Below are 10,264 nucleotides of genomic sequence, written 5' to 3'. Positions count from 1 at the left end.
CTCAAAAGTTATGCTGCAGTTACATTTCCCCTACGGTTGCCCTATTGGCAAGTCGAATACAGCCGTTTTATCTAATTTTATTCAAACCAACTTAACATAGCCGGTACAAAGAATTGTTAAAACATGAAAACGGCAGTTTTTGACTTGTCGTATGGCCACTGTAGGGGAAAGGTGACTGTGCCATTAGTGAACTGAACACCACAAAATGCACTCCTTCATGCCGAGTGTTGAATGTAGACAACAACGCTGCGAGCCCAAAGAAACAAAGTATACTGAAAGTAATATCTCCTGACTTCATAATTACATGTAAATATCTATAAAACATGGCAGAACTTTGACACTTTAAATGTATACCATTATTCATTTTCTGGTAGGGTTCACTAACTTTTGAGGACCACCGTATGTTAAGGGTCCCTGGTGGTAATAACCTCCATCAACTGCAATTGATTTAGCAAATCATAAGCACTGCTAAACTCCTCTTGGAACCCAACCCTTGCCTCCTAGAGATAACATTTCATCCTATCACATACCTTGGTTCTTGTACAGTCAACATACAGCCAGTGCTTATTATGAGGTCAATCACCAACCCTTTCCATTAATGTTTAAGATTGTTTTACAAGCTCAAAACAAGATACAGGTAGCATGTATGTAAAGCAAAAGTAGAATTTCACTAGAAATGGGGGCATGTTGTCATCATATTCTATTTGGTGTGTGGTGTATAGGATGTTTTGACAGTTGTTTCTGCATCAGCTACTCATTTGTTATTTTCTTTAAAAGTAAAGGGTTTTTCTGAAGGTAGTTTTGTTGTAGGTTGTGATAGGATTTTGGTTTGGAATGATGCAGGTATAAAGGATTAGTATTAGCTTTGATTGGCTTTGATGTTTGGCTTAATGAGTTTGTTTTCATGGAATTCAACTCAACTGCAACAAATGTCGTGGAATCAATGCCAAAATAGTTTGACTTGACTCCCCAAAACAAAATTAAACAACAAATCTACATCAGTTGAAATTGTTCTTGATAAATGATGACTGGACCATGTGAACCTGAGATAACAACTGCACTTGGGAGGAACATGCCTCATGTTATTGCCAAAATATTTTCAAAGTAACTAATTACTTGCAAATAAAACTCATAGCATAAGCCTAGAAATGACCTTATGCAATGTGTAATAGAGTGATGTCATGTGTTCATACAACAATGTCAATAAACTCACCATCTTTGATTCATGAACAATAGAATCTAATTCAAATCCACCATTCTTATATTAAAGACAAAAATATTGGAGCCCTTGTTGGGGAGAGTACATGTTACATACATTTCATTGTGTGTGGGAAAGAAATAATACAACAGCTTTCAGGGTACGATATACAGGGTATCTGTAATAACTTGAAGACATGTCATCCCAGAAAGAGCTGAATATACCGGGTGAGTAAAAAAAAATGACACCTCGAAAATCCCCAATTTAAGGAAAAATATGTCATAAAAACATAATCATTACATATGGCCAGAAAATGTATCTCCTCCAAAATAATTTGATACCATATTTATGTGGTATATATTCACGCTTGGATAATCAGGTATTCTTTACAGTGATGTAAATTTTAATTTGCTCCAAGGTAAGGCATGAGTGCAATTAATAAATCCAGACGTCAATGATTTCATAATCCTTTAAATATCTCTCCTTCTTCAGGACTACCATGTAATCTTAATGTGAGAGCTCTTTACGACATATAAGTATTAAGAGGTCGAAACTGGGTTTGGTAAAGATTTATTAGGCTATGGCTGAAGGGGATTCACTATGCTTTCAGTGGTGGCACACACTTCTTTTTTTCTCCTTGGAAATTCTAGTCAAAATAACTTAAGTATACTTCATGTAAAGAGCTCATAGCACTGTGACTGGAACATGACTGGTTTAACACATCTGACAGTTGTTCATAATCCTCCAAACTTCATCAATCACACCACAGGTCACTTAAACAATCCTACTTTCAATTAAAATTGTTTTCATGTTCTTAAGAAATACCAAATACTGGACTTCTACAAAAGTAGGTTGCATTCAATGTCTTTATCTAAGATCAGCACTTAGCTTAGAAACTGACAGGCAGTAGTCAATCAATCATTCCCTGAATTCCCTTCTTGTTCCATTTGTTTCATCATTTCAAGGTACTCAGCAGCCAAAATCTTCTTAGGTACAACATCTGTCAAGAACAAAGGATAGATAATTTAAATATTTCAACAAAAACAGAGTTAAAAATATGAACTAAGAGTAGATTGTATAGAATAGATTCAGTCTAATGTAATGACTGGAGTGTAGAATGTTGAACCAAATTTACCAGATATACTAAGTAATGAAGAAAAATGACAAGAGGGACAAACTTTCTGTATTTTACACTGGAGTTTGTCACTAAGTTTGTTTAAGACAGTAAATAATTAAAGTAAACTCGCATTAAAACATTCAAAAGTAAACAATTGGACAAACAAAGTCATTTTAAAATTTTGATAATTGTTCCATTTAATCTTACCATTAAAGTTTCATATGCATCCACCATGAATTGTAAAATAGTTTCTTGAAAAATACTTAAACAGCTGATGCCCTAGATATCTCATACAGTCAGAAAATCCTTATCAAAGATAACCAAAATCAGTGAAAGTAATTTAAGGACGTTCCACAGTTATGTTTGTGCGCATCATGATCTGCGCATATTTTACACTCTGCGCACTGACGTCACAATGGATGAACTGGTGATTTAATCAGCTGTAGGTAATGTGAACTGATTTTTCTCCTTATCTGCACTAACTGCAGATCTGATGTGTTATTTTATGAAGCTAATAACTGAAATTATTACATGGACCATTTTTCTATTCCTCTACAATTTCAAAATAGTTTCTCTGTAGTGCTACCAAGTATGATGAATATGACCCCGAGTTTGAATATATGGTAGAGTGGTTTGGAATATTTCCTCACATAGATACTGCTTTTGGCGCGTTGTCGGGTGTTTTAAGAAGCAAATTTGCTCTAATAAGAGTGCTGATAGTTTGAAAACAAGCACATGAACCCATATTTTTTATGTATACCTTCCTCTACAACTTTGCAAAGTTTGGTGAAAATGGCATGGGTTTTGAATAAAGTGCAGCATTTCTTTTACTTCTCAAGTTTGTTATTGAAATTTGAAATTGTTGAGGTTGAGTATCTTTCCCACAATTTCTAAGAACTGAGAGTGTTGTTAGACTTAAATGAGCTAACAATTGACAGCAATATAGATAGGTTATCCATCTTACGGATACAATTATTAATCATATTGCAAAATTTGATGAAATTTTCATGGATTTTGACTGAGTAATAGGGCTTTAAACTCATTGTTGTGATCTCATGAGGTCTAAAAATGCCAAATTCTTTTGGATGCGCAATTCTTAAGAACATCATCCATTTGGGTTAACTTTGAAGCTCTATAGCCAAAAAATCAAGCACATGGACCCATGTTAATTTTTTAATATTTGGAATATTCAGGTGCTAAAGTACATGTATGTGCAAAGTATGATGAAAATGACATGGATTTTCAATGTTTGGGAGCAAGACCACGAAACCATTCGCATTTTAAACCGTATTAACAGACTTTTGCTTGTTTTCGGCGCATTTTGGGCTGTTTCATGCCAACTCGCAATATTTTGGACAATGATAATTTGAAAACGACCACATGGACCCCATAGTTTAAATGTCTTAACTTCTTTAGAATATATTCCTCTACAAATCTAGAGAGCATGATGAAAGTGACATGGATTTTGAATGTTTGGGAGCAGGACTAGGGAACCATTCGTATTTTAGATATTTTGGACGGTATTAGACTTTTGCCCATTTTAGGCGCATTATAGACTCTTTCAAGCCAACTCGCAACACTTTGGACACTGATAGTTTAAAAACGAGCACATGGACCCCATATTTTTAATATTTTAATGCCTTTAGAATATATTCCTCTAAAAATCTAGAGAGTATGATGAAAATGACATGGACTTTGAATGTTAGGGAGCAAAACTACGGAACCATTCGCATCTTAGACGGTATTATTAGACTTTTGCACGTTTTTGGCGCACTTTAGGTGGATTTCAATATTTTCAAGCCAACTCACAACAATTTGGATACTGATAGATTAAAAACAAGCACACGGACCTCATATTTTTAATATTTTAATGCCTTTAGAATATATTCCTCTACAAATCTAGAGAGTGTGATGAAAAAAACATGGATTTTGAATGTTAGGGAGCAAAACTACGAAACCATTCGCATTTTAGACGGTATTATTTTACTTTTGCACAGTTTCGGCGCATTTTAGGTGCATTTCAATATTTTCAAGCCAACTCGCAACATTTTGGACACTGAACGTTTAAAAACGAGCACATGGACCCCATATTTTTAATATTTTAATGCCTTTAGAATATATTCCTCTACAAATCTAGAGAGTATGATGAAAATGACATGGATTTTGAATGTTTGGGAGCGAAATATGGAACCATTTGCATTTTAGAGCGTATTAAGAGACTTTTGCATGTTTTCGGCGCTTTTTCAGCGATTTTCAAGCCAACTTGCAACACTTGGGACACCAATAGTTAAAAAACGAGCACATGGACCCCATATTTTTAACTTCCCTACACCTTTGATAGGCATTCCTCTACAATTTAGCCGAATTTGATGAAAATGACATGGATTTTGAAAAAAGTGCTGCTTACAAAATACTTTTTTAATTTTTGAGTAGATTCACATCTATGAAGATTTGTTTTTTCCAAGTTTTTGCACCATTCTTGCCAAATGAGGGCACTGCTGTCTCCAAATAGATATAGTTTTACCAATAAAAAGACGTTCTCTTACTTTGGTATACACTTTGTTATATATCTTGAAATTTTGATGAAGTTTGATGCGGTACCCACTGAGTAAAGATGATTTAAACTCATTTGGTGAATTCGTGAGGTCTAAGAGAGGCATAATTCTCTTGATTGCGCAAGATTGCATATCATTCGAATACGGCATCTTTGAAGACCCGAAGAAAAAAAATAAGCACATGAACCTATGTTATTTTTTGCATTTTCATAATGCAAAGATACCAAAGTAAATCTCTGCAAAATTTGGTGAAAATGACATGGACTTCATTTTAACTGTGGAACGTCCTTAAATGGCAGTATCATTCCTTATATGCCTCGGCATAAAGACTACCGTATTGTAAATCCAAATAGTAATCTGCATAGACAGCTGAAATCTGTCTGTTTCGAGGAGTTTTTAAAAAATTTTAAAACTTGTTTGGTTTCTCCTCCTACACAGACAGCTAGCCATCTCGCACACTGTGTGCGGGACCTATCCAATGGGCTCAATGCATTATTTTCCTAAAGACTGGTTCTCGATTCGAATGATTCTTATTGTGTTATAAAAATGTGTTGAGGAGCAATCATTCATAGACCTATATTTTGATGAAAAATTTAGTATTGACAGTAAAAATCTGAATTAATTTTGGGATATAGGTTCCCTGTGCAGCGTGGAAGGATGACTCCAGTATATGAAGCAAGACTTCCAGCAAAATAAGAGAGGAAACAGAGACTAAAGCTTTTGGTCTGTAATATGTGATGCCTTTGAACATGTCCATATACTATGAAGGTCATACATGTACCTGTAAATATCTTACTTTCTTACTGTCTTCTAAATGAATAAGATAAAGAAGAAGAAACATGATTAGGACCCACCTGCAAGAAACTGAAATTCTTCTTCATCATTGACTACATTAGCCAAGTCATTGTAGACAAGGTTGCGAGGAGATGAACTCTTCTTAAGTGATTCCTGGGCTAGGCATCCAACAAACAGCTCCTGAAAAATAAAATGATTTGAATATCTTTAGTACCATTCAACTTATTGTTTGTTGACTGATGTAACAGGAAAAAAGTATTTTAAAAAAAGGAGACATTTATGACTAGGGCTAGACCAAAAGTTTCGGACTCTGTTTTATTGGTTGTTCCGCTAAACTCCGTTGGCTTCGCTCACCAATTACAGAGACCAAAATTTTAACTTGATCTGTACAGGGACTCAAAAATGGCCATATGTATATGTATTAAGTTCGGATAAACCAGGGAAGTGAAGTTGCACGACAGCTAAAGAAAGTTACTGTTTTTTGTTCTTTTAAGTTTATTTTTTCCTGTTTTGGTGCATTTCAGGCCAAAACGGAATCATCTTTATTTTGGTCCAGTTCTTTTCATACATGTTTATGAAATAAAGACAAAAATCAATGAGCCCCGGGGGATTTTGCATTATTAACCCCCTAATGGCAGCTGCACGATCGCGAGCCGTCTGTTTACGAGGAGAAATGAAAAAAAAAAATGTAAAAAAAACTTCTCAAAGCAGACAGCTGCCATCTATCTAGACTAGGGCATACTAATTAGATATCGTTCTCGCTATCGATACTTCCGCACGCAATCCGAAGGAATTATTTTGGCGAACACAGTCATGACGTGATTTGCGCGATTGACCAATCAGCGGTCTCCGAATCGCTGTGCGGAGGTGGTCTATCCGTTGTAGGCTACACAGTCTACGGACGATTTGCCACTGGGTCATTTGATTGTCATTTCTCTTTAAATCCACAGCCACAGGCACAAACAAACTACAAAGGCACTCAAACTCAAAGCACATTCAATTTTTCTTCAGTCACACTCATACTGTCACAGTACATTGCGTCAACCATATTTATGCATATCTGCAAGTAGACAGCTGGCAGCAGTCTGTTTCGAGGAGTTTTTTAAACATTAAATTTTTTTTCTCCTCGTAAACCACTAGCTCACTGCAACCATCCTGCCTGTGGGGAATCTACAGGTAGGACTATGGTATGCCAATGCTGTACAGAGCACACACTTTAAAAAATCATTAAAATATCACTTTTGTGACCAAAACTACTAATTTCCTTACAGGTACAATTCATTTTTCATTATTAACTTGGGAATAATTTTTGTATTCACCAGAGCGCTCAAAAACTTGAATTTTGGGCATATTTTTGTGTACGCCCTCTATTGGTGGAAAGTAATATGGCAAGAAAATTTTCATTTTTCAATCTCTACTTTTAATTAAGAAAAAAATAATTTAAAGAATCAAATTTACTGAAGAGCCAAGTTGTATGATGAATAGGTGTAATGGAAACTGTCAGTGTAAAAAAATCAAGCATTTGTCCCAAAGAAAAAGAGAAAATAAGCCAAACATTGTCACCCTCATTTTGCCACACATGGAGATACAACAGAGAACAAGGTTATATCATAAATTGTTCATTGAATGAGTGTCGTAAACACAGACATGACAGACGGCCAAGCCTTGAAATAAGCACCTGTGAGCCGGGGGCAATTTTTTTTTTAATTGCCCCCGGCTCACGTGCTTTTTACAGGAACCGGGGCCATTTTCTGGAACAGGGGGCAATTTAAAAAAAATATATATAACGGTGGACCACACCGCAAATTTGTTTATAGTTAGCGCAGCTCCTGCAATTTTTTAATTAGTACATGAATAGCATATGTTAAGTATAAGGCTTATTCAAACATTTAAGAAATCAGATTTAAATGTTTAAGTGTGTTTTGACACCCTCACTCCACATCCCCTTTACAACCACACACACATGGGCTCATTTATTTTTCATCTTTAATGAACCACGATCAATGAACCCCCCCCAAAAAAAAAAAAATATATAAATAAATGAATGAAATAAAAATATAAAAAAAGAGAGAGAGATGGAGAAAGAGAGAATTCAGATCAATTTATAATAAATTTAGAAAAAAAAAAAATAATTTTTAAGGTTTTTTGTCATGGTTAGAATCACAGGTGTGGGTGAGTGTTTGTGTGTGATTGTGACTGTGAGGTGCACTTGGATTGCATATAAATTATGTGAAAATGTATTCATTAATAACTTAAATATTCATCACAATGAAGAAATCATAAAGTTTTTTGACAGTTTTCAAAAATTAACATGAAATCTAAACTCTATCTGAAACGGAAAATCACCATCACTTAGGCCATTACTGATAGAATTCTCACCCAGAGTTCTGGCATAGAACATGAGCTCAAACTGGCTAGCTAACACCACACTCAAGTGCACGGCATCCTCCTATTTTTTTTTTAGATGGAGCCTTGTTTGATGATTTATTGTCTGATATTTACCCCTCTCCAGGAAAGAAATTAAAAAGCTACAATTCACAACTATAAGCTAAGTGATTTTGGATTATTAAGGCTCCGTTTTGACAAGCAAAGTCTGCGACTGTGAGGATAAAAGACTCGCACATTGTATGTGCTGTGAACAGGGATTTATCTCCTGTGCAATTCGAATTACTATATCGCAGAATTGTGATATCCCAACTGGAAATGTGTGCATTAGAAATTGCACATGGTGAAGTATGGAAAAACCGCTACCGGAAGCACGCGCGCACATGTATTACAGAAAAAATGTATGATATGGCTTCACTGCTCACTCACGGCGGGCGCAATTACCTGGAAAATATTTGCGCCCGGTCGTCAAAATTTTGATGATTTGGGGGCTTTATGGGCATTTCGCGCTCAGCGCCCGCTTATTTCAAGGCTTGCAGACGGCTAGCGTTTATAAATGCAAATTCCTCCTGACAGGCCACAGGGCTCATCGATTTGTGTCATTTCATAAAAATATACCAAAAAAATAACTGGACCGAATAAAAATTATTATTCCGTTTTGGCCTGAAATGCACCAAAACAGGAAAAAATAAACTCAAAACTCAAAGTCAAAAGCACTTGCTCACTGCAACCATCCTGCCTGTGGGGAATCTAGTACAGGTAGGACTATGGTATGCCAATGCTGTACATAGCACATACTTTAAAAAATCATTAAAATATCACTTTTGTGACCAAAAATTACTAATTTCCATACAGTTGCAATTTATTTTTCATTAGTAACTTGGGAATAATTTTTGTATTCACCAGAGCGCTCAAAAACTAGAATTTTGGACATATTTTTGTGTACGCCCTCTATTGGTGGAAAGTAATATGGCAAGAAATTTTTCATTTTTCAATCTCCATTTTTAATTAAGAAAAAATAATTTAAAAATCAAATTTATATAAGAGCCAAGTTATATGATGAATAGCCGTAAATTGGAAACTGACAGTGTAAAAAAATCAAGCATTTGTCCCATAGAAAAAGAAAAAATAAGCCAAAATTGCCACCCTTATTTTGCCACACATGGAGATGTAACTGAGAACAAGGTTATATCCACTCACACGTATTGCGAGGTTAGTATTTAAGTATACTAACCTCCCACCATGAACCGCGTTTGGCAGTGGATTTCTAACTAGTGGGTCGCGCGTGCTGGGATCTCACTTCTGGTGTCCACAACACACGACTTCTATGGCTTGATTTTTCTGTGCACGGCGGCATGTAATGATAGGCACTTCAGGTGAAAATTAGGAAAGGCTGTTCCAGCATATTTGATAGGCTCACAATGAGACTCAATATCTACGATTCACAAAACTGTTTGAATTTTCAAATTCCGATATCTAGAAGTCGAGTTATTGTCATCTTTGTGATGAAAAAACAGGGCTTTTTGTGGACAAAAGAAGATTGCGAAATCTTATTCTCTTTGTTTTGGGCATGGCACATTTATAATACATAGCTCAGATTGATTTGACATATTAGCATATGATTTCTTTGGTTCAAGGGCAACCACCCCTGGACGATAACCCCCCACCCCGGACAATTCCCCTCCCAACCCCCCCACCCTGGACAATTACCCCCCCCCCCCCCGGACAACTGCACTGTACCCCTATCCAAAAATCTACACCTAACCTAACCCTATTTCGGGGGTAATTGCCCTGTGGTAGGTTTGTGCACAGGGTAAACATGACTTGATATTGATTTTCTTTGCTTGAACATTAGAAATTAAGTTTTCAATGAATATAATTTGTAATCAAACAAAGAGAATTCAAATAATAATCTTAGGATTTCTAGAAAAAAATAAAAAAGATTGATTTCAATTGTCTATAGTATTATCTCATTATTGTCTTGTTATTGTGGTCTCAATAAAATTGTTGATATTATTATTGTCTCATCATTTTTCATTATTGTCCCAATTATTATTATAATTATCAGGATAATTATTTTTGTTTCGTTAATATTATTTTCTAAATAATTATTACAATTATAATTACTATCATTATAGTAATTATTGTTATAATTATTTCATAACAGGGTTGGCACGTTTTAAACGGTGTGTTTTAAAACATGTTTTAAAACGC

Source organism: Lytechinus pictus, chromosome 1 (assembly GCF_037042905.1).
Source record: "Lytechinus pictus isolate F3 Inbred chromosome 1, Lp3.0, whole genome shotgun sequence".
NCBI lineage: Eukaryota > Metazoa > Echinodermata > Echinoidea > Temnopleuroida > Toxopneustidae > Lytechinus > Lytechinus pictus.
This window is presented reverse-complemented; position numbering follows the sequence as displayed.